The sequence below is a fragment of the Canis lupus genome, chromosome 18 (assembly GCF_011100685.1).
Source record: "Canis lupus familiaris isolate Mischka breed German Shepherd chromosome 18, alternate assembly UU_Cfam_GSD_1.0, whole genome shotgun sequence".
Taxonomy (NCBI): Eukaryota; Metazoa; Chordata; class Mammalia; order Carnivora; family Canidae; genus Canis; species Canis lupus.
Genome location: NC_049239.1, coordinates 1,849,640 through 1,874,472, shown reverse-complemented (window position 1 = coordinate 1,874,472; position 24,833 = coordinate 1,849,640). Strand labels below are relative to the sequence as shown.

Sequence of the window (24,833 nt, the reverse complement as noted above, 5' to 3'; positions counted from 1 at the left end):
AGCAGCGGGGCTCGGGGTCGAGGTCATTCCCACTGGAGGGCGAGGAGGTTGCCCAGAAACCCCTTATCTACCGTTCTCACCGGGTGTGGGGAGGGTGGAGGGCGCAGCCCAGCCCGCCCCCCGGGCCCCTGAACTCACATGGGGAGCCCCGAGGGTGAAGGCTTTACAATGAACCACGTTCCCCTCTCCCTCGTTTCCGGGAGGAGCACCAAGCCTGCTCCTATAGGAAACGACATCACCTCTGAAGCCCTTGCACGCGCGCGTGGGGCCCTCCCAGGAGCGGCCTCCGAATCCATTCCTTGCAAGCTCGCGGGTGGAGGCCGCCGGGTCTCTAGACGAGGGCCGCGTCCGGGGAGGACTTGGGGCAGACGTTCAGCCTGGGGCCGCCCCGTGTGCGTCCTCCAGAATTCCTGGGTGAAGGTTCTAGAGGACGTCCCGGGCCTCGCACACTGTTCCCACCCCGCCGTGACATTCTGTGCGCGCAGCGTGACACCAGGCGTGCCACGTGGAACCAGGACCCCTGACGTCCGCCTTCACAGTTAAGCCGGGATCCACTCAACCAGCTCTTGCGGAGCCCTGGTGGCGCTGCTTCTCGTGCCCCCCGGGCTGTGACATCCGCCCTCGGCCACAGCCTGCCACCAAGGGCACTGGTGACTTGTGAGACCCTTCCCAATATCAGGGAAACGAAGACCTCTGGGGCTAGCAGGGGACCAACAGCCTGTGATCCCAAAATGCCTGAGTTCTTTTTTGCCTTCCAACTTGGCAACTTGGTTTCTCACCTTTGATCCTTGTTCTTTTTTTTTTCTCTCCAAAAAAAAAAAAAAAAAAGTAATGGCAGCAGAGACCTCACCTCGGACCAGACTGCCCCACCGCCCTGCCTGCGGCCCGTCACCCTCCCTTTCACCCCGCTGCAGCAGGTGCACCCCACACACCTTGCATCGGTTGCTCAACGGTGCCTCATTCTTTCTGCCCAGGGCATTTGAGGCTTTAGGAGAATCTGTGCTGCTCAGCAGGAGCCCCGAACCAGGACCCTGACCCCCTGTGGGGCAGCCCTTGGTTGGTGGCGGGGGGGTGGGGGGGTGGCGCCGTGCCTGCCTCCTGCATCCCGCCTGGAGGCCCGGGCGGGTGGGATGGAAGCCTTGTCCCCCTCATCCTGGGTCTTCCCTTTTTCTCTCTCCCCTGCCCCTGAGTCCGGCCCTCAGCAGGCTGGGAGAACAGCTCAGTCTTCCGAGTGATGGAGAATTTATCAAGAAGCCTCTCTCACGCACAGAGGGCAAACCTGGGGTATTTTAAGCCCCGAGTTACGGATAAAGCAGGCGGAACCCAGAAAGTGGGGGCTCCCCAAGGCACATGCTCATTCCTGCTCAATTCCTGCATCCCGGCTCTGGGACAGGCTGGGTCCCCACGCAGATGGATCCCCTACCAGGGGACAGAGGTGCTGGGAGAAGTATGTAGAGGGTTGTTGACACTATTTAATAGAGGAAAGTGTTAGTAACTTGCTAGTAGATTCAGAGATTCACTAACAAGAGATGCCCTTCAAATAATAAGGACACGGTTGAGGACCAGCTGCATCTATAGACCTTGGCATTCATGCCTCTCCCAGCCCGGGCCTCAGTCTCCCCCCGAGGACTGACTCTCATGGCCACTCACTCCCTTTGGTGACTCGGGAGAGCCCCTAACGCCATGGCTGGCTGACACCCATAGGCAGGGGGCAGACTCGTTTTCCTCTTGTCCCTTCCAAATCTTAGCAGATGAAGCTTCAGGCTCAAAGGCCAAGGAAGAGGGAAAGAGCATGAGACACGTGCCAGGCGGGGAGCGGACATCGGCCGGCTCAGGGGAGGCGTGGGGACGAGCCGGGGCTCTGGGGTGAGAACTGCCCGTTAGGGCCAGAGTTGTGGCGGGTGGGATTAAGGGGAAAGGAAAGCAGGTTTCTCTTGTCCCCCCTCCCCCTCCACCCAGTGCCCTCAAAGTCTGGAAAAAGTGGAACTGCAAATCCACAGGACGGGAGAGGAAGAGCCTGGGCGCCAGGCGCAGGGCCCGTGGCACGGCACACCGCCGTGGCTCTGCGTTCCCTCCGGCCTCAGATCGCCCGGCTTCTGTCGTTTATGCTGAGATCCCACCCTAAGCTCTACGCAAGCAAGAGGGATTTGAGAGGCCATAACCTTGCTTATTTAAGAGCAATATTTATTTTCGGAACACCGAGTATTGAAAAACATCTAACACTATATGAGGGGGAAATGCACAGTGTGTGGAATTCACAGAGAATGTTTTACCCTCTGCAACAACAAAATATTCATATTTAGGTCATCAATTATTCCAAGGTCTGCCATGGTTGAGGGCCAAAGGAAATAAAATGTCTAAGGGGGGCGCCTGGGTGGCTCAGCGGTTAAGCACGCAACTCTTGGTTCTGGCTCAGGTCATGATCTCAGGGTCATAGGATCGAGTCCTGTGTCTGGCTCTGCGCTCAGCGGGGAGTCTGCGGGAGATCCTCTCTCCCTCTGCCTCTGCCCCTCCCCTGCTCATACTCTATCTCTAAATAAGTAAATAAATAAATTCAAAAAAATCTTTTTAAAATGTCTAATAAATAATGGGAAGATGTATTTGCACAGTTGATCAGGAACAGTCATTAGACTTTCCCATCTCGACTTGAGGCTTCGGGTTTCAGGGGCAGAAAGAAATGGAACCAAAAACTAAATTGGAAGGATCTGAATAAAGATCAAAGAAATCGAAAATACAATGCCTTTTGCCTCGTTCTGAGGTGCTAAACTGAAAAATATAGACTAGGGGAAGTCAAAGCATCGCAGGCTGACCTCATCCCGTTGACATTACACTTACTCAGAAGCTGGACATCCATTTGCACGGACTGGTGACAACAATGAGAAAGTAAAACTGGCCTCCAAGTCGAGCAACAAAAAAGAGAAGTAAGAAGCCTCTGAGCCAAATTCACGCGCCCCGTCCGGGGTGAGTCCCTCTGACACTCCCTGGAGCTACCTTGTGCACGGTTTCGGGGACGGTGAAAGAGTTCTTTCTTCTCTGAGCACCGAGCAGAGTAGAAGTCGCAATTTAGAAAGTTGAGGAAGGTGCTTAAAACACTAAAACCCGAGGAGAGCACTGGAAGCCAGGCTCCTGTAGGGAACGGACATACGCCCCACAGGCACATGATCTCTTGTGAAGTCCGGGACCTCCACCGTCTGACAACGCCGGTGTTCTTTCTGCCGCGAGAGGACTTCCTCTTCGCGCTCTGGAGCGCTTTGGGAAATCTGGGAGCCGATACCCCGCTACAACGGGGGCGTGAGCCTGTCTGCTCGAGAAAGGGACGAGTGCACGAGCCGGTGAATGAAGGAGAGTGACGTCCCGCCTGCGCACGGGGTTTATAAGTGGCCGATGTGCGCCCACAAACGACCCCTGCAGAACACTAGAATTCCTATCTACAGTCGGAAGCCTGAGTGCAGAAGAGGAGGTTCAAGTGGTTTCAGATGTTCTTGAAAGAATCTCGAGGGGGTCGGGAGGTTCTAGAAAGATCCCTCATCCCAAAGGGTTAAAACATACCAAGAATAAAATGGGTAGGTTTGCATAGTTTGGAAGACTTAGTCATGGAGGAATGCTCCCTCCCTGTAGATGCTGGATGAACGAGAGGTTGGTGGAGAGGCCCCTGACCGTGAACTGAGAGCACCTGTGGCGGACCTGGTGTCGAGCCCAGGCCCATCGAGGCGAGCGAGGGGCTCCCTGGCCGGCCCAGTCACGATTTCCCACGAGCCCGGGACAGTGTCTGCCTCCCACACCCATTTCTGAGCAGAGACACTGCAGATTTTGATTGCAACCGTGTGCCAAGTGCAGAAATCTTAGGGGTAAGAGAGCTCGGTGTCACTCGCTTCCAGGGTTTTGCTGCCGGGAAAGTAGATATGGAGGAAATACAGAACATTCTGAGATTAAAAACAGGAAATGGGTGAATTCATTGCCCCTTCTGGGAAATGATGAAATGAAATGTGTTTCAACCTTAAGGTGTAATCATGCAAAGCTTAGTTTATCAAGGTTATTAAGACCTATGATTTCTCATCAAGATAAATGACTTTCTAAAATTTAAAAACCCAACGAACGCAAGGGTTACATCCACCCCTCTTCCCATACCATAAAACTACAAAGAGCTTTTCTATCAACAGACATAAAGAGAGAGAGGGCGTCTAATGAATAATCGTGATGTAGTAAATGTTTCATGATCCCAAATCAGAACTTATAATAAAGTCGGTCACTGGTTGCTTTGGTTCGGAGGTGTGCTCACGACCCGACTCAAACAACGAGCGTCACCGTGTTAAAACGCCGATCCCCTGTGCTGGAAAGCACGCCTAGCACTTTCAAGAGCGGGTCTTCCGCAGCAAGCCCGCTCTGTCGTCTGTTCGCTGATCCAGTGACACGGGCAGGACCCGCTGTGACACCACCTTGGAGCTAGCCATCGAGACCCAGGAGCCAAGGGGAACCACGAAGCTCAGCGTGCCCACAGTGTCTTTTCACAGACCGACACACAGAGCAGTCGTCCGCATCCCACCGAAGATCTACATGTATGAGTAACCGATGCAAATGAGAGGGAATGAAAGAGCAGAAAATGATGGGAAATCTAACAGCACAAATGTTTTCACACTTCAGTGACACATTTCTAACGGTTAGGAATGAGGCAGCTCTCTACACGTGACGTAGGCCGTCGTCAGAGTCTGTCGGCGTGATACACTATCGAAGCCCGAGGCACCCTCCCACCTGCCCACCTCCAAGCTCTGTCTGGGGGTTCTCTATCCAGTTGCCAAATCTGCCGCAAGCAAACTCTGTCTCGACATCAGGAGATGGATGGAATGGATTACCGGTGGAGCCGCGCACTTCCCAAACGTGGCACCTGCGTCCTGCAAGCCAACAGTGGTGGGCAGGGACGGATTTCACGGCCTTCTGGAGACACACAGACTGGTCTTGGTGGCTGCACCCCACATCAAGAAGGCCTGACCCCCGTGCACCCCAGGGTTCCCCTCCATGCTCCTCTGAGCAGATGGCATTGGCGCATGGCCCCGTGGTCGCCGATGGTGATTCAAACCCAGGCCTGCAGGTCCTCCCGGGGGCACCCCCACACACTGCTGCTGCTTTGCATACCTCTGCTCAGACACCTCAACTGACCTGCAGGTCACTTCATTTGTTTTTCACGTGGGTTCTCGTACCTAACTTTGGTGTTTTCAGACTTGCAGCTTTCTGAATGATACACTGTCTTGTTTCCAAAGCCTTGAGTCAGCCTTTGCATGGAGGGTCCCTGCCTGCCCCCATCTTATTTCTTACCGATCTTATAACATGACCTAAAATAGAAGCGTGAATGGTCTAAATGGGGCAGAGTTTCAGTTAGGGTGATACGTGCCGTAAGACCTGATGAAAGGCAAGTGATGGGCCAAGATGGCATTCATTTTTGGGGGGGAGTTATGCCAGTGACCCCCTCCCCAACCCTCATCAGCTCCACGACCATACCTGCCTAGGGAATTGAATACATCCACTGAAGCCCTTCCCTGAGGTCAGCCCCTCCTCCCAGGATCCTCCCTGCCATGGGGCCCCTGCAGAAATCAAAGATCCCATTGGGCTTCCTCGGGCCTCTGTTATGTCCCCCCATACCCCTCAATCCATCACTTTCTCCTTTCTCTTATCCATCCCTAAAAATTCTACCCCATTCTTGAAGGGGTACAATATATGTCACATCTTCTGAAATCCTACACATCCCATCAAAAAGGATTCGGGTCCTTGCCCGCTTGTGGGTTCTGATACCTCCGCTGCAGCATGTCGTGTATCCTGCTCCCTGAGGAAGGCCCTGGGCATGTGCCACTCGCCCTCACAAGGCAGAGGGTTCCTCACTGCCTGCCCAATAAGTGCTGCATGAACTAAGCTAGACTGGCCCAGAGGTATCACAACCAAATCTTCCTACCAGTTTCCCAACAATACCAGTATTTTTCAAGATGTCCTTCAGCTAATACTCTTTGGATGTTAACAAAGATAAAAAAAACCCCCACACAGGCTTAATATTAAAAAAAAAAATGGTAGCAAGAGAGAGTTGAAAGAACACAAAGTTTAGAATCAGAAAACTTGGGTTTGTATGGGTTGCGCGATGCGAAGATTGGTTAATCGACCTCATGAAGCCAAGTGGAGGCCCAAGGACTCCAAGTACCAACGGCCATTCCAGGTGGCCTGGGCATGGGGACCTGTCTTCTCTGTAGAGTCGAGAGAAAGAACGGGGTGGGGGCTAGGTTCAGCCACGGCCCCGAGCCAGTGCACTCTGTTTCCCACCAAGCAGTTAGAAGAGCAGAGGCTGTTGGCCTCCCTCCGTGGCGCCCGTGTCGGGCGCACTCTGTTCAATGGGCGGGTACGACTGCTGCATGAAATGGCCATTCCCTTTCTGGAATTGTTTCGCACTAAGTTCTGCTCTGCTTGCTCTCGTTCACCGTTTTCCCCGTGTGTGCTCAGAAGCGTCGCCGGCTCCACGCCACATCTGGCCCAGGGCTTCACTCGATTCGCGCATTCCCGAGACAAGATGGTGCCCGGACTCCGTTTTCAAGTGAGCCGAGCCTCTGCAGCTGGTATGGGTGACGCCCGTGGTTTCAAACCCACCGCGCTCTTGTTCTGATCTTGGTGCCATAGTGATGAGGAAGCAGCACCTTCCAAAGGTGTCTTACCTCAAAGAACGTGCCCAAAAGAACTGCTTCTCAATGTACGTATCCCCCCCCCCCCCGCCTCTCTCTCTTTCTTTTTTTTTTTTTTTGAGGTGAGAATTTTGCTAATAGCCAATTTGCAGGGCATCTCATGAAATCCCTTATCAGCAATTCTTTTTTCCTTTGTGGCTGGGCCTCACATGCTCTTTCCCGTGGATTCTGGAAAGTCAGCCATGTCATCGCCCAGTAGCAGTCACTGAAAACGTCAAAGAATTAGTTTTCCTGACGAGCTAAAAAAATTAATTTCTTTCCCTATTTACTAATTCAAAAGCTGTGGCCTACCGATGAGAAATCAACGGACAAGGGTCTCCCTGAAATGGGAATTCTTGAAAATGCCCCTGGCATAATCATAGGAAAATCTTGAGATTTTCTTTGTTCTTCCAAAATAAAGAACAGACTCCATATTTTGGTCACAGTAAAATGTCCCTCCCTTTGCTCGTGGATCTCCCATCTCTCTGTGGACCTTGGGATGTGAGCCCTCCTGACCCAAGGAGGTGGCTAAGTGGGAAGGGAAACGCGTTCACAAGCAGGACAGTATTGTCCGACTGAACGCTGGGGACTTGCCCCCAAAGCTGGCGTCGTAAAGCACACTTTCTACCAATTTCTCTTTCACTTAAACTTTCTAAGAAACCTTCCTGCATCAATAACAGGCCACCTGCACCTGATGCACGAAATTGCGACACCACACAGGACATTTACACTGAGCGGTGGAAATTCTGGATTGAAGATTTGTTTTTGTTTAAAGACTGATTTGTTTAATGATGACATTTCCATTTACAGGAGTAAAAGTTAAACTCAGCTAACAACGTGATGGACACAGCCTTGCACCGGTCTGACCTCGCCTGGAGCAAAGAATTAAAGGAGCGTTCCAGTGGGAATGGTGGCACTTTTTTCTTTTTCTTTTTCTTTTTCTTTTTCTTTTTCTTTTTCTTTTTCTTTTCTTTTTCTTTTTCTTTTTTTTCTTTTTCTTTCTTTCTTTCTTTCTTTCTTTCTTTCTTTCTTTCTTTCTTTCTTTCTTTCTTTTTCTTTCTTTCTTTCTTTCTTTCTTTCTTTCTTTCTTTCTTTCTTTCTTTCTTTCTTTCTCTTTCTTTCTTTCTTTCTTTCTTTCTTTTTTTTTCCTGCTGTGAGCTTTGCTCCTTTTAAGGAACTTGCAAAATCTTAGTCGTCAATGGTTTATAAAGCTTTGACCTTCAGCCTGGATCCTTGATAAAGTATCACAGACTGCTTCCTTTTACATGTGCTGTGCAGACGGTGAGGCCAGCGGTCCCAGAGGAGTCAGATCAGACAGCGGAGCCCTCAGCAGCCCACTGGTGCCAATCTCATCTTTTTTTTTTTTTTTTTTTTTTTTTTAATCTAAACTTTACAGAGAAAAGAAAAAAGGTTATGTTTCCAGCTGAGCTGCTCACAGGGATGTGGGGGAAAGAGCATCGTAAGGGGAAGGAGTGCTCTTATTCACACCCTTGTTCTTAGGTCTGGGGCACACAGTCATCCCAAAACGATCTCGCCAGCCTGACGTGAAACGCATGCCGCCCAACAGGACAGGGATGTGCACCAGGTCCTCACCTGAGGTCCAAGTACCAGATGTGCAGGGACAAGGTGACAGAGATGCGTGTGTTTCGGGGAAACCGGCGCACGTGTTCTCATCAGACAGTTAATGCGGGTCGTGGCTGCACAAGCCTACCACAGCCCCTTGTGCCTGCCCGAGCTGCATTAGGGGAGCTGGGGCCCCATGCAAGGTGCTGCCCTCCAGAGCCAGAACATGAAAGCTCGCAAACACGGAGAACGGGTTTAACATCCACGCTTCCGCAGACTAACAGAGGGAGTCCTGCATCCGGAGGGCGAAGGCAGATTTGGACGGAGGGCAGCTCCCCAGAGCCCTGATGGGGCGTCCTCCATCCCTCGTGCTCCCTTCCAGGCCCGCAGGGTCCTCCGGGTGCCGCGTGTGCCAAGGGGCTGGGGCACGCAGCCAGGGGGTGGCAGGGACAGTGCGGGGAAGTGAGCACTCAGAGGGGCCCGGGACACGTCAGCGGGGGATGGGGACGTTGGGGGCGCCTAGAGTGGCTGTCCTCATTGACAGGGACGGTCCTCGTGGTTTAGGGAGGAGCTGACACAGCGCCGGCTGCCCGCGAGGCTCTCCACACAGGGATTTGGTTCAAGACCCTGCTGATAATTGGTCTCCCTGAGCCTAGAGCAGGCCGTCCCAGCAGGTGCGCAGACACGCGGGCCCTGGCCCACCTGCGGCGCTGAAGGACCTACACACGGGCGCCAGTTAGCTGAGGGGTCCTCCATCTGGGGCAGCTCTTGGGGGGGGCACTGTACAGCCGCACGGAGGCAGGGCGCACCCTGCGAGGTGCCCCGGGGTGGGGGCAGAGGAGGGAAGGCCGAGCACCAGGGCTTGCCTACGTTTTCCTTGTGTGTGTGTGTGTGTGTGTGTGTGTGTGTGTGTGTGTGTGTGTGTGTGTGTTTGCAACGCGGGGCTTGAACTCGTGACCCTGAGATCAAGACCTGAGCTGAGATGAAGAGTCAGATGCTCGCCGACCCAGCCAGCAGGCGCCCCTCCATTTTTCTTGTCTCAGCCACTTGCAGACAGAAGCCGAGTCACCTTCCCATGGGGGTGATGGCGGTGCTGCCCTGAGTGCCTTCCACCAGGAGCCTCAGTGCGTCAAACTCAATATTTTAACTTAAACCAGCAGATGTTCAAAACCAGGCAGAGCTGTCTGTGAGACAAGAAGATAGTTCATTCCATGTTTTTTCATTTTTTTTTTTTTTTACTATCGCTCTCTCTCTGCTCAACTGCATCCTTTTCAGAACAGAAGGTTACCTCCCTGAGCCCATGAGTCCTTTGTGTTGTGGCCACCGCTGTCCCCGGCAGGGAACCTGGGCCAAAGCAGGTACTTGGGAAGCTTCTGTCTCATTAACTGATGCTCCAAGCCCCTCAATCCCACCTGCAGCTTGCTGCCTTGCTTTCCGGGACACTGATGCCACTCCAGCTTCAAAACTACCATGGTGTCTGGCTCCTGGGGCTCCCTGCGGGTGTAGACAATGTATTTAACTCCTGGAGGGAGCCAGTGCTCGTACAGCCTGATGCCCCGTGACGTCTAGCCTAGCAGCTCACGTTCAGTGATTGCACTTGGAAGACACTATTGTGCTCCAAAACGTGTCAATAAGCATTCAGGTTTCTTTTCAATTGCCAAGGCTGCCCGGGATAAATTAAATTCATGGTATGTGCCTATGAGCATTTCGATAAGACAATAATTCAATATAGGACACAGAAATCATTTCTAACATCCTGGGATGCTGCTAATTTGGATTGTTTGTCTCCTCATGGGTCAGGAGAGGACAAGAGGGAGTGACCCTCACAGGCTCTAGGCTGCAAAGTAAATTCTAATTGTGCAGCCAAACTGAGAGTCCTCATTTCCCTTATCTTTTCCCATCTAGATTTGACTTAAATTTGTAGATGACACATCTTATTTTCCTCTGAGCCGCGAGGCACTGCTCCTTTCCCTTCTGCATTGACTGTGTTCACTTGGTGGGTTCAAATGTTGGCTCTGACTTCAACTCCCTCCCGAGGGGATTTTCTGTTTCTACAGCGGGTCTCCTGAAAGACACCAGAGAGAGGCTTTTCACCACCCATTGGGTTGACTGTTTCCGTAAGGTGGGATGTTCCCCGCGTCCTTGCTTTCCCCCACTTTCCCCACGCTGATGGAGAAGCGAGGGAAGGAGATGGCTACCGGCCCGCGAGGATCTTGCAGTCCAGCTGAATGCAGGGCACGGGGGCAAAATATGCCGGTGCCCCCCAGGGGCAGCTCACGCCCGAGTGCTAGGCCTGGCACCACAGGCGTCTTCGTGCTTGTTGCATGTCTTGTGCCAAAACAGTGGAGGAATTCTAGCTCATAGAAACCTGGGTAAGTACCTGGGAAGGTGTAAAACACGTTTCCTAGAGGGCAAACCAGTAAAGGTGAGGGAAGCAACGGGCCCTTACGGGTCGGCCGCGTCCCAAGAGAGGAAGCTTCTAAATGTGGCCCAGTGACGTCGTCAGGGATTCACTGGAAGGGACCAAGACGGGAGCACAGGGGCTGGAGAAGGGCGCCGCCTGCCCAACCGTCCGCCCGCCCGTCCGTCCCCCCATCCAGCCAGCCAGCTATGCATGAGCACACGCAAGCAGTAAACACAAGGCAAATTTCCATCTTTTTAACCCAGGCAGGCAGGTTCACAGGCTCCTAAAACAGCGCTTTATAGAATCTGCGTTTAGGAGAAATGCAGGTTCACTCAGTGTATTCCGCCCACGGAGGCGGCGAGGCTAAGGGCCGAGACTTGACCCAGACCTCCTCCTTCAAAACCTTCTACAACAACAAGCACGACTCCTCTTCCGGGGGGATTCTTCTAGGGTGAACATTTATGGCAGCCCCCAAAACAAGTCTCACCCCTTCGCAGTTAAACCTTGGGGCAGGGCTGCCGGGTTAGTTCAACCATGTGTTCAAAATTCTAGATTCCAGGGCGCCTGGTGACTCAGTGGTTGAACATCTGCCTTCGGCTCAGTTTGTGATCCAGGGGTCTTAGGATCAAGTCCCACATCAGGCTCCCTGCACGGAACCTGCTTCTCCCTCTGCCTGTGTCTCTGCCTCTCTCTCTGTGTCTCTCATGAATAAATAAATAAAATCTTCAAAAAAAATTCTAGATTTCTAGCAGACTTTGGATAATTTCTGAAAGAGACAGAAAACCCAGCCTCAAGTATCCAATGGTGTGGGCTCAGGGCTGTCTCCGCAGGAGCTGTAGGGGGCCTGGGTGTGGATCCAGGACAAGTCTCCCTGCTGGGGCCTGGAAGCCCAGCACTGCCCCACAGGATCGAGCTGCATGTCCATGCAGCTAAGGGACGTGTACCCGCCCCTGATGCTTACGGACGGCACACGGGTCCTTGTCTGGTTCAGCCCTTTCTGACAAAGAAGCAGGTCTGGTCGTCAGTAACCGAGGCCAGGGCATTCCTGTCTAATTCACGTAACAAGCCATGGAAAGCAAGAGCCAATGACCCTGAGACTCGTGGGCCGGGACTCCAGGTTACCTACTGTACAGGTACAAGGGACCCGAGGGCACGGGGGCCACCTTGCCTCTAGCCTCCTGCAATGGTTTATTCCTGGGCAAAAGGGTTCAGTCGCTGGCCCCTGGACCCAAGTAATAGGATTTTGATGACACTGTATCAAGATCAGCGTTCAACTGAAGGAGAGAGGGGGAGGGAGAGAAAAGGAAAAGGCTCAAAAGAGAAATAGTGCAATCAGAGCTCCAGGGCTGAATCTGTGAGTCCGGGGATCGGGGAGTGCTCAGGAAACACGGCGGCCACACAAGTGCACGCTGTCTCCTGAAACGCAGGAAGGGCGCCCGCGCACAGGAAGGCTGGGGTCTGGGCTGCACGCAGCTGGGGGTGTCGAGCGCCAGGGCGCGCCCCGGGCCCTGGGTGCTGGGGGCAGACCTCAGGCTGGTCCTCTCAGGCTGCCGCACGGGCAGACTGCTGCTTCTTTCCCATTATTAACATTAAAAAAAAAAAAAAAGCCTCTCCTTTACCACCTCTGCTCCATTGCTTCATCTCGGTTGCAGCAGAGTCTTTTACGAAGATATTGAGAAGCTTCATTCAACACAATTTTTGCAAACGATTTCACAGATGCGATGGCATCCGTCTCCGAAGCTTGCTTCACTTAGGGCCTGTCCTCGGCGGCCGGCCTGTGTAACACGCTTTGTGTCTATAAAGCAACCGCCTTGTTTCAAGAAACTCGGGAGGATTTGCCAACCCCCCCTCCCCCGAATTACCATAAAGAGACCAGGAGAAGAGAATGAATGGACGAAAACTTAAACTAAAAGCACTCGACTCCTGTACTGAGCTCGGCCATTCTGCTTTGGAAAACTGCTTCCCTTCGACATGTTCACATTTTGCCTTGTTATTCATCTTTACTGTGAATTTTTGCTCTCAGTAATTGTCTTCTCATTATTTTGCACTTGATCAAATGCCTACAAGACGGATCGCCAAAATAGAGCCATGTAAAATAGATCGAACTGATGTGAAGATTGGAAGGGACCTAGATTTTCTCAAATGTGGCCAAGAATGGAAGAACCAAAAAAAAAAAAAAAAAAAGCAAATTTTCACCTTCATGGGTAAGGACAATTGAGAAAATGTTTTAAAGAGAAAACTGATTTGAATACTACTTTGGAGAGGTGATGAGTGACCAGGTTTGGGCTACATTTCGGGGAGGATGGATCTAAAAAGGTTTTCTAGGACAGGGGACATGGTTCCCCTCCATCCCTCTAGGTCCGCCCCATCCGGCAGGTGGCCCCTGGCCAAGGTGGCTTCTGAGCCCTGGAGACGTGGCCACTCTGGATTGAGGTGCGCTGTACGCATCGACTGGGTTTCGAGGACACAAGAAAAGAGAACAGGACTCACTAATGATGCTTTTGTTGGACGGAGGCTCAAATAAAGGCCCCTGGGCACACCCCGTTAAATCCGGTGAAAACTGATCTCACCGGTGCCACTTCTCTCTTTGAATGTATCTGCTGGAAAATTGAGAATTATGGCCGTGGGTCTCATGCTATTTTCGCTGGGCACTGCTGTCCTAGGACACGTGATTCCCGCATTGCACTGGCAGGTCCCAGGGATGCCGGTCATGACTTGTCTGTGAAACCTCTGCCCCCAGACCGGGACTGAAGCTGCCCGTCTGCCTGGGGTCCGACGGGAAGGACCCACGCGGAGCATCCGGAGGGGGTGCCTGGGGGCCGCGTGCACCCACAGAGGAGCCTGAACCTACAATTTTTAGGAGACGCTGGATCAGTAAGAAAAAACAGCTGGCGGGGGACGCCTGGTTGGTTCTTTCGGTGGAGCCCCCAACCCTTGATCTCAGGGCCACGAGTCTGAGCCCCATGCTGAGCATTGTAAAAAAAAAAAAAAAAAAAATCGTAAAAAATTGTGAAAACAGTCCCAGATGGACACATGCAAACCACCAACAGAATCTTTAACACTCGCAGTTCCAAAGTCAACTATAAGGTTCGGTATCGAGACCGTCAATTAGTAATAATCATACTGTTTTCAAACGGTGAGTAAACGCAGCGTCTCTAATGACAAAATAACTCTGTTATCTTCTCAGGAATAAAACCACTTCACTCAAAACCACAGCCTTCTCTACCAACACGAATGTCACCAGCACCAGCGACAGATCAAACTGCGTGCAGCACCGGGATGAGCCATGTGGTGGCCGCCCCAGGTGACGGTTAGCGGTCATCCCGACGGCGGGGCCGGCTCCCTCGGGGAGCTCTGGGGACCCCGCAGGGCCCCTACGTCTCGCCTCCGCCTTCGGCTGCGCAGGGTGGGGACGGCGAGCGCCGGAGAATTCCTGGGGTTCCCAGGGCGCTAATGGAACAGCGTCCGCGGCCGCCTGCGGGGCTCCCGGGGGTGCTTGGCCTCGCTGTCACAGCCCCGCACCTGAGAGCACGTGGCCGCCGTGCGCGCTGGAACCTTCCAGGGTCATGCCAGCGAGCGTCTTCCAGGGTCACCCCCGCCCCAGGGGGATGACACCGGGTGTTCAGGGCTCCCGGGCAATTCCGTGGAAATCGCCAGCCTGCAGCCTCGTCCCCCGCGGGGGAAACGCTCCCGGGAGGCAGCCTGGTGCCGACACACCAACACACGCGCCTTGCTTGCTCCCAAAAGCAGGGCAGAGGGGCAGGTGCTTGGAGGCAGGGCCGTGGAAAGGCCCCCTGCGACCCCTGGCCTCTTGGGGTCACTTGTCACCGCGTCCCCAGCCGTCTGCACATGGCCAGCCTCCTGCGGCCACCACGCACACGGGGACACGTGATGGGGTTGTCCCCTAGATCTACACACGCGCCTCACAGTCGTATTTAACCCGAGAAACTCGGGCGCACGCCAAGCTCAACCTCACGTTTCGAAGGACCACGCGAGGCCGCCGCTCTCCCGCGGAAAGCGTCGTTAGTTATTCATCCGTGTAACGCACACGAGCGTGCAGATAACAGGCAGAGCAATGAGACCATCTCACCAGTGGCGCACAGCCTTTCTAGTCGCGCTGCCCCCAACCAGCCACAAAACCAGCAGCCCCCTTCGCCCCCGGGAAAGCAGAGGAGCATTCTATTTATTAACACAGCCGGTCCAGCGCGCCTGGTGCTTCTAGCTTGTGACCTCAACGGCGGAGTCCCCTGGAATCAGCCCTTTGCAGGACACGCTGCGTTTCCCCTCCGGCCCCGACCGTGCCAACGGGTCCCCTCCTCCCCAACCCGCTCCGCAAACACACGCTCGCCCGCCCGGCCCGGCTCTGCACCAAAGCGTCCCCGGCTGCTGGGAGCAGCATGAGAGGCTCTTGTATTTCAGCCCAGCTCTCAAAAAAAAAAAAAAAAAAAAAAAAAAAAGCTGTCATTTGGAGCATTTTCCAATTTGGCAACATGGGTGGCATATTGAGTCCCTCCCACCCCGGTGGGCCTGCGGCACCTGCAGCTGACCCCGAGCCCGGCAGCTTCCCCGAATCCGTGCCCGTGGGCGTGTGTCCGCTGGCTCCGGCCCCCGTGGGCGGGGGCTCCCTTCCTGAGCTCCCTGTAGGCCGCGGTCAACACCACCCCACCCGGGATCCCAACGGGCACAGGGTTTGAGCAGGTTGGCGGTGACTGCGAGCGAAGCGCCTGCTAAGGCTTTGAAGAACGCCGGGCTTATCTGGCGGGCGCAGTCGCCGGGCGCCCACCCCGGCCGCGCAGGGCCCAGCGAGGCGCTTCCTGGGCCGCCCGCCTCGGCGACAAAAGCCTTTGCATCAATGGAACTGGGTCTCTGGAAACTTCGCAGGGCAATGATTTGGGCTCTGCCCTGCGCGTCAGCCTCGCTACTTTTGCATAAAAGGAGGGGAAGCTTGCTTTTTTTTTTTTTTTTTTTTTTCTGGGTTATATTTACACTTCCCAAATCAGAAAATGTCCTAACCAGATAGGAGGACAGGTGGCAACTGGCAACCACAGCTCAAAACCTTTTTTTTTTTTTTTTTTCCATTTCTTTCTGAAACCCCATGTAGAAGGAAAGTTAACGAAATGTCGGTTGGCTGTTTTACACTCCGCGCTCACTCTGCTTTCAGCACAGATGGAACGAAGCAGAAAATGAAATGGGGACCGACAACCCAGGAAAGAAAGTGCTGTTTAACTGTTTACCCCAGTAGCTAAGAGCCGGTTTTATTTCCTCTAGTAAGTCAGGTCCGACGCGATCCTGAATTTCAGTTGTTAGAATAAAATGAAGATAAACCTTGATGTCTCTTTGTAAAAAAAGAAAACAAAACAAAACAAAACAAAACAAAAAAAACAAAAAAAAAACTTTTCAAAGCAAACGTGCAGCTTTGGAGACACGAACATGGTGGACGTGCCAGGATCCAAGCCCTTCAACCACCTATGGCCTGTTTTTTTCTGCAAGTATTCCTTCTATTTTTTTTTAAGATTTTATTTATTTATTCATGAGAATACACAGAGAGGAGAGAGAGAGGCAGAGACACAGGCAGAGAGGGATGCAGGCTCCATGCAGGGAGCCCGATGCGGGACTCGATCCCAGGACCCCAGGGTCACGCCCTGGGCCGAAGGCAGCGCTTAACCGCTGAGCCCCTGGGCTGCCCTGCAAGTATTCCTTCTAGAAAAGAAACCCACAGCCAGGTTCCAGGTTACCACCGACCATGTGAATCAGACCAAGGCTGAGGGTGTGGGGACCAAGGGCTCGGGCTCTACAGCTTCAACCCACGGAAGGGTTTTTAACCCCGGGAAATGTGTGGGGCTGTATGGGGCGAGGCGTGACATGAGGAGTTAATACCCCAGGGGGAGGGACGGAAGCCACCCCAAATACCGACGGTGCCCACTGAGAAACAGTGACCTACAACGATCCACATGCTGAGTCTCAAATTCAGGCCCAGCCTTCGATTCCTTCCCTTCACTTCCTCTCTGGGTTCCCCCCTGGGAGAGCAACACCCCCGTTCCCTGCTCTCACGTGGCACACGCCCTGAAGGCCTACTCAGGGCACGCCAGGCCCAGGTGCTGGGGGTGCAGACTGAGCAAATCCCAGAAAGGCGCCTTCTCCCTGAGTGGCAGCGGCAGGGGAGGGACCGGCGATGCCGTGAGGTGGGCTCAGGGTGGCCGCCTTGCTGGGGACTTCTGCACGGAGCCCGAGGGCAGTGAGGGAGATGGCCACGCGGGCGTCTGGGGGCGCGCTGCGGGCCTGGACATGGCATGGGCGGAGCCGAGCCCAGCTCCCCGTGGCCCCGTGGCCTTCCCGGGCCTCCACTTGGGCTCTAGCATGGAACCCTCCGTCTCCACCTGCTCCTTCCGCTGCCCTCCCACACCTTCAGATTCCCCTCCCGCAGGCGGGGCTGCCTTCCTACCCTGCGCCTGCTCCCTGAGGCTCCCCGACATCCTGACGTGGACCTCCAACCCCCTGAGCTCCTTTGGGGGACCCACCGCTGCTCCCCCAAATGCCCTTCTCCAGCACTGCCCGCCCTTCTCACCCTCATTATCATCTCTCCTCGTAGTGGCCTCTCCGCCATATTTCTTTCTAGAAATTTCACCGGAACCCAACAGCTCATTCCCTGCCTCCTTCCTTGCTTTCTCTCCTGGACAATCATCCACATTCATGTCTCAAGGCCCTTGATCTCCACCATCCCTCTCTCGGATCCTAGAGCTAGAACCGTCTCTCTCTGCCTCTCACCCATCCTGCCTTCCAGAAGGCTCCTTGGCTACCGACGGCCAACAGAGATCAAGTCGGCCCCAACTCTCCATTCCATTCAGGGAAATCACTGCCGTCCCCAAGGTGGAGGCTGAGCCACCTGTTGCACGTTCCCACATTGAGCAAGTGGACGTATATGGTGGCCACGCAGGGGAGCCTCCCCACGGCCCGGCTCCTCCCGCCACAGCCCTCCCACGCGGGCACAAGTCCCGCCTCCCTGCCTCCTGTGACCAGTGATGTTTCCGGCACCCAGATCCTGCAGGGCCACTCCCCACGGGCCCCCTGGGCACCGGGCCTCACTCCCTGGGGACTCTGGCCTGTTGCCCACCCTCCTGCCCACCACCCAGCCCCCAGTCCTGAAGCCCAGCGTGGCTCCCCTCCCCACCTGCTCAAACGTCTACCCTGGGAGTCCTCCCCAGCCCCCCTCCCCTCTGCCTGGCTCAGCGAGGAGCACCTCCTCCTTTGCTACACCCCAGTCCCGGAGCTGCGCTCGGCATTACTGTGGCGCCTGGCCGCGATGCCCGGGATGTCGGGCACGAAGGCGGCCGCCTGGCCCGAGCGAGGGCTCTCTGGGTAGGAGTGCTACCGAGGGGCCCTTCCCAAGAGTCGGGGGAGCTGAGGTTGGGACAACGTGAGGCCAACAGAAATGGCATCTCCAGAAATCCCAAGGTGGGCTCAGCAGCAGAAGCCTTCTGTGGTGGCTCTGCTTTGGGTCGGGCCTTGAGAACTTTCCAGAACTTTGTGGTCATTAACCGGCAGGTGCAAGCAGGCAAGGACATGCTGGCCCTCGTGGGACAGAAGCGAACGGACAGCTCACCGGCCCGTAGTCCCCCTGCACGCCCCGCTGACAGGGTGTGCCTGCCGGGGGCCGGGGCCCAGGGGCCGGGAGTGGCATCGTGTCCAGCCGGGCTGGCCTCTTCCTCGGCCCCTGCTCTGTCCTGTGACCCTGGGGGCCTTGCTACGCCGACTGCGCCCTGCTCTCTCTGGAAGCCTTATTTTGCAGGGATGCGGCGCGTCAAGGCTTCTCCGCGAGGTCACCTGCCAGCAGGTGCGTGGGCACACGTCTCCCAGGTCCCGCAGAACGTCTCGCTGCAAGTCCACCAGCGGCGCTAACGACCTCCCCACAGCGGCCCCGACGGAGCATCGTCTACGTGGGCCCCCACCTGTCCAGTCCCCCCACAGAGCACAGCGGGCCGGTGACCCTTGTCAGCTCCTGGGACACAAGTGAGGGGAAGCAACCTGCCACGGTCGGCAGGCGGGAGAGCAGCAGAGCCGGGGACATCCTGGGCCTACACACGCTCCTCCCAGGGAACAACTGTGATCCCTTGTCCACTACCACCCAGGACGCATACACGCCACGGACACGTACCACCCAGGACACACACACGCCACGGACATGTACCACCCAGGATGCGCATGTGCCACAGGGACACGTACCAGACACGCACACGCCACACGGACACTTACCACCCAGGATGCACACATGCCACATGGACACGTACCAGAGATGCACACACCACACGGACACATACCACCCAGGACGCACACACGCCACACGGACACGTACCACCCAGGACGCACATATGCCACGGACATGTACCAGACACGCACATGCCACATGGACACATACCAGACATGCATATGCCACACGGGCATGTACCACACAGACACACACTACAACGCACACACACCACATGCGTACACACACACACATCCAGCACGCAGACACACACTGTGTGCATGAACACTTGATACACACACCACACAGGTATACCCCCCACACAAACACGTATACACCACACACGCCATATATTCACACACCACAGACACACAGTACATACAATATACGCCCAGCACATGCATAAACACATAACACACATACACGTACATCACATATACTATGCACACACCAACACACACCACTCACACACCCCACAACATAAACACACACCACACATAACGTGCACAGAGATGCCACACACCACACACACGCTCGTATAAACACACACCACACAGATACATACCACACACACTCTACACATGCACACAGGTACACCACAGGCACATACTACAGACGTATACACAGAGCACACACACACACACACGCACACACACACGCACACACAAACCACTTTCAGTTTTCTCCAAGGAGTGTTCTTGAAGCCGTGCTTACAGTCCCGGCCGCCTACACCAAAACCTACTAAAAACTGGTAGCGGCACAGCGCACAGTCGCTTGCTCTTCCTTCAGCGCGCCCACCCGCCACGGCACCCTGCGGAGATCGTGTCTCCCACGTGTAGCGTGGAGGTGATAGAAAAAAAAACCCTGCTTACTTTTCAATGGGAAGCAATGTACCTGGTACGTAACAGCCTCTTTCCAAAATCTGAAAGTCTTAGGCCAAACAACTTTTTTTCTTTTTAAGGCCATGTCTCATATTTGGGGAGATTCAAGAACATGAGTCTTTCCAACGGGAATCATGCTGGTTTGGAAATGTCCTGGTGACAACACCTCCCCTCTCCACGAGGTGTTCCAAGATAGGGACGGCGAACCGCAAGATGAGTAATGCAGAATTTTACAACTTTGCTCCATCGGAACCCTTGCACAATACCTCAGCTATGAGGAGGAGCAGGGAACCGACAGGGCGAGCTGGGCGAGGATCTGAGGGATACTCAGCAGTTCGTTTCACCTCCGAGGAAAAGGGGAAAAAACCCAAGCCAAGACTGTCAGCCTGCTGAAGTCCGGCCGTTTGTGCCCTGCGACTGCTTTCACAAGGGCGCACCCCGTCTGAGCATGCCTGAGCTCTGCAGCTAATGCTCAGATGCTGCTAGATAATATTTCTCCCCAGCTAAGATGGGGTTTATCAGCTCAGAAGAGATGCATTTTACAGATAAAAACAACTTCCTCTAACTGCTGATTAGATAAGCGGGCTTAGCATCCGTCCTCAAGAGCCCGCTGCCCAATCTCCAATTAGACCGAAGCTTGCTTTCTCTTTCCATCGGGAAAAACTCTCTGCACCCCCCGCCCCGGGGGCTGCCGAGAAGCGTCCTAGCCACGCGCCCGCCTCTCTGAGCCACCTTGGCACTCTGCGTAAACTTGACCACGAAGGGGAGATTTGGCACCGGACTAATCGATTAACAACATGTTACTCTTACAAATCTGTCCTCGAACTCATGGCTTGGTAAAGGGATTTTTACTTTCATCAAATAAATCAAAAAAGGAAAGGAAAGGAAAGGAAAGGAAAGGAAAGGAAAGGAAAGGAAAGGAAAGGAAAGGAAAGGAAAGGAAAGGAAAGGAAAGGAAAGGAAAGGAAAAGAAAGAAGGAAAAGTCATGTTTTCATGTAGTTAATCATTTTTCTGGGTTTTTAAAAAAAATTAGATTTTTTTTTCTTTCTATTTCTGCTGGGGTGAATCAAACCATGCCCTAAAGATTCAAGAGAGAGGCCCCAAGGTCACGCCATCTCAGCTTCCAGAAGGCCACAGGGCCTGGCTCCAGACACCACGCAGTGACACGCGGCCTAGGGGACTTAAGCCCAGAAACAAAACCCAGATGAAACCACGGTGACCCCCCCAGCTCTGGGCGAGGTCAGGCAAGTGAGCAGAGGCAAGAGAAGCCTGTTCCAGAAGGCAGCGGGGCCTTCAGAAATGCACGCTCGCACCCACACCTGAGCCCAGGGCGGCGGAGGAGCAGACGCTGAGGCGGCCGGTGACTGCGGCAAGGCCAGGCCAGCCCCTCGGTGACCCACTCGCAGAGCCACGGCGGCGAGTACTGGGGGTACCGTGCCCCCCGCCCCCAGCAACACTGCTGTGCCTCGCCCGAGGGCCACACGCGCTGGCGTCTCCCCGGCCGGGCCCCCGGCTCCCTGGCTCCCGTCCCTCCCTGCTCCCGCTCCGGCCACCAGGCCTCCTCCCCTGTGGCCTGTCTCCCAGCCCCGGGGAGGTGCCTCCTCCGCATCCCGCCTGCCGGGGGCGTGGGGCAGGCTCCTCCGTGGCACTCGGGGGCCCTCCTCGCCCCAGGTCAGGGCACGCACACTGGCACCCGTGGGCGACGCACAAGGAAGGCCCGGGGCGGGGCCGCGAACACAGGAAGGAAGTCACCGAGCTTCTCACTTCTTCCCCGCGGGCTCAGCCGCTGCTCGCCCACCCGCTTCGTTCCCACGGGAGACGCCGCGCGAGCCCCCGGCCAGCGGCCGTCGCAGGCAACCCCGAGCCGTCCTCCGCGTGTCTAGCCTGGCCGCCCGTGGGGGCCGGGGGGGTAAACCCGGGGTTGCCCGAGGAGGTCACTGAGGACACGGTCGGCGTTCGGCAGTTTCACACACAACCACTTCAGAGAGGTGAGATTTCTCTCGTTGTTAAAGCGACCACTTCAGAAGCACAAGCTCCCATCCCATGAAGGAGACTGAGTCCCTCCCCACCCGGAAGTCCTCCTCTGAGTCTGACTTCAGTGCGTCAAGCTGCACTTCCAGTCTGTTCCCTCTTACTCAGGCCCAGGATCAGGGGGAGGCCACCCAAGGGCTGTAGCCAGGTGCTCTGACGTCTGCTCCCCATCTCTCTCTCTCTCTCTCTCTGAATCCAAGAGACCATATTTCCTCTGGTCCCCCAGCGTCCCCTCAGCATGGGGTCACCCTGGGAACAGCCCACCGTCAGCATGAACAGCACCGCCCGTCACGTGGGTCCATTTCCACCACCCCCACCGGTGTGTTGGGGACTAGGGCTGAGATCCGACGTGTCTACACCTGAAGGAGCGCACCTGCTGCAAGGGCCTTGGCTTTACGGACGCATTCCCTTCTCCCCCTAAAGCAGACATGCCAGGGGGCACGTCAAGCATTGCCAGAGATTTCCCACCCTCTGGCATCTGGCCATTTGTCCTTGCACTTGGGTCTGGCAGTGGCCAGCCCCGCCGAGCTCTCTTCTAATCCCTCCCTGTGGCTTGCCTAGCCCTTGGATCAATCCCTTTTTTACTATTATTGATAAATAGCTGTCCCCAGCACTACCTGGTTTCTCTCTCCCTTCACTCCAGCAAAGCCACAGCAGGTGCCCTCGCCCCTTATCTCATACATCTTTAAAGGGCCTGTTTTGCACAAATTGCTTCCTTTCTCTGCTCTCTCCTGTTCTCTTTCACTGTAGGTCTTTGCCGCCCCGTGTTCAGCAAAGCACGTTTCTAGGCTTTCACGTGACCCAAGAAGCCCTTCTGTGAGATGAGCTCTGCTGCTGTCGCCTCTCGAAAATGAGGAAACAGGCTCCGTGGTCAAAAGCGGGCCGGAAGCACCGACCGGGAGCAGGGCTTGGAGGTGACCCTTCTGAGATGGGCCTTCCCGGCTCCGCGGCCCCCACCCCGGAGCCACCGCCCCTGCCCCTCTAGGGGACCTGTGCCCTGCAGTGCTCGGGGCCCTCGGGGCCTCGCTGCTTCAGTGCTGGGAGAGGCTGCTTCTCATTTCCTGTTGTCTGTCCTCCAACACTCCTCTGCTCTTCTGGCTTCTTCCTGTGGAGCCGGTGACTCGTGGCTTCCAACGTGCCTCCCTGTCCTCCCGGGAGGCAACCCCCCGCCGTTCTCCCCGTGACCCTATGTATGAAGTCACTTCCATCAACAACAACTAGGCTAACACCACCTAGTTTCCCTCTCAACCCCCCAAGGACGACTTCTCAACCAGGTGCCCTGAAGCACAAGACACTTCCCTGGCAGCTCTTTGGACTTGGTCTTCGGGGATTCTCTGTACTCGGGGATTCTCCGTCTCCTGAAGTGCTCCTCAAACTCCTCCCCTCTCGCGTGCTCGACTGTCTGCCGGGCTTCTGCGTCGTCGGCTTCGGGGCAGAGCCCCAGCGCCCCTGTGGCCCCAGTGCCCCCCGCCCCAGGAGGGCCGGCTCGCTGAAGCTGTCTTGGCCCCCACCTCAAGCAGCTCTCCCTGCCTGTCCCTATGGCCACCACAACTGCGCTTTACAAACCAGGCGGAGAGGTTTCTCAGGTGTTTTTAAATGTTATTCTGAAATTCACTTGTCACAAACTGCATCCTAAAAAGAGGAGCGGAATTCAAATTGTGTCAGCCGGCAGCCAGGGAGCACTGGCAGGAGCGCACAGGGAGTCAGCCCCGGCTCCACGTGCTGGCACCCAGGGCTCAAGCCTGAGCCAGGAGAACCAGGCCTGGGAGGCAGTCTCGAGCACCCGCTAGGGGCCTGGGGGCCTCGCACCAGCAGAAACTTCCAGCGACCAGAAGCTGACCCGGGGCACTGCATCCAGAGCACTGTGAAGGCATCTGTACGGAGTGTTTACCCACCTCCACCAAGTGCACTGTGTGCTGACCTCTGCTCTCCAGGAATCGGGTGACTTTCAGTTCTCTAAAGGACACCCATCATGACCTGGGCTCACGGGCTGCAGGGCAGCTCCGGGGATTTCAGGGAGCGCTCCCTGGTTTCCCCCACGATGAGCCTGGAGCCCTAACGCCGACGTCCGGGCTCTCAGGTTATTTAAACAATTGGTGGCTACATATTCACAAGATTTCTTCTGAGCAACCCCCTCACTGTGTCCTGGGTGGGTCGCGCGCGCATGCACCTGCTGCAGCCCGAAGTACAGATAACAGTACCCGCCTCACTGGTGGCCTTAAGGACTGACAAAGAAGGAAAAGCAGGGTCGCCCCGACATTAGCGATTCACGCACCACCTTTGCAAGTCTTTATCATGCATGTGCGCCCCCTCTGGCTTAATATTTTTATTAAAATTCGACATTCTACTTTACGTGAACATCTCTTGAAAGGAAGTGTTGTAGTAGTAGTAGTGCGGTAGACGATACACCCGTATCCCTTGCAACAAATGCAAGACAATCTTAAAAATATATGCATCAGTGACACAGAAGCATGCTCTTCTGTGTCCCAACTTTGAGAACCCCTGAAATGGTGTGTGTAGACACAGCGGAAAATCCAGAAATGCCTGTCTTTCCACCCACTGTCCCACATCCAGCAGCCGTGCTCTGACAGGGAAAACAAGTCATGAATGTCCTTGTTTTCTTGGTTCCCCTACATCAAATGGCTTCAGCCACTATCCTCATCTGTTGGTACAATTAACTTTAGGGTATTTTTTTTTTAAGAAAACCCTTAAACTCAACATCTCATCGGGTTCTGAGACACGTGAAGACACACAGAATGCGTTTCTTAGTTCCTACATCACTATGTCCTATGGAGAGAAAGCTGTGAAGGGCTCACGCAGCTGCTGCACGGGGGACCCATCCCACCTCAGGTCACCCTGGACACCGTTTGTAATATTCTTTCATACAAATAAATGGCTCTCAATGTCAGTTTTTTTTTTTTTACTTTAAGAAAAGAAAGAGAAAAATAGGTATTCTAAGGAATCACTGACTCATTATCTCACAAGAACATGGTACAAAGGTGTGAAAACTAGACTTTGA

The 24,833-nt window shown here is 54.8% G+C and overlaps 1 protein-coding gene and 1 long non-coding RNA gene across 14 annotated transcripts in view; one reads left to right on the top strand and one right to left on the bottom strand.

The window, feature by feature from the left end:
• IKZF1 (IKAROS family zinc finger 1) overlaps window positions 1-24,833 on the bottom strand; it is a 91,713-nt gene that overhangs the window by 44,102 nt on the left and 22,778 nt on the right. The gene's annotated exons all lie outside the window — the stretch shown is intronic.
• On the top strand, window positions 21,542-24,722 carry LOC119864152. Its single transcript, XR_005373015.1, has 2 exons — window positions 21,542-21,771; window positions 22,565-24,722. It is a non-coding gene; the product is annotated as an uncharacterized LOC119864152 (long non-coding RNA).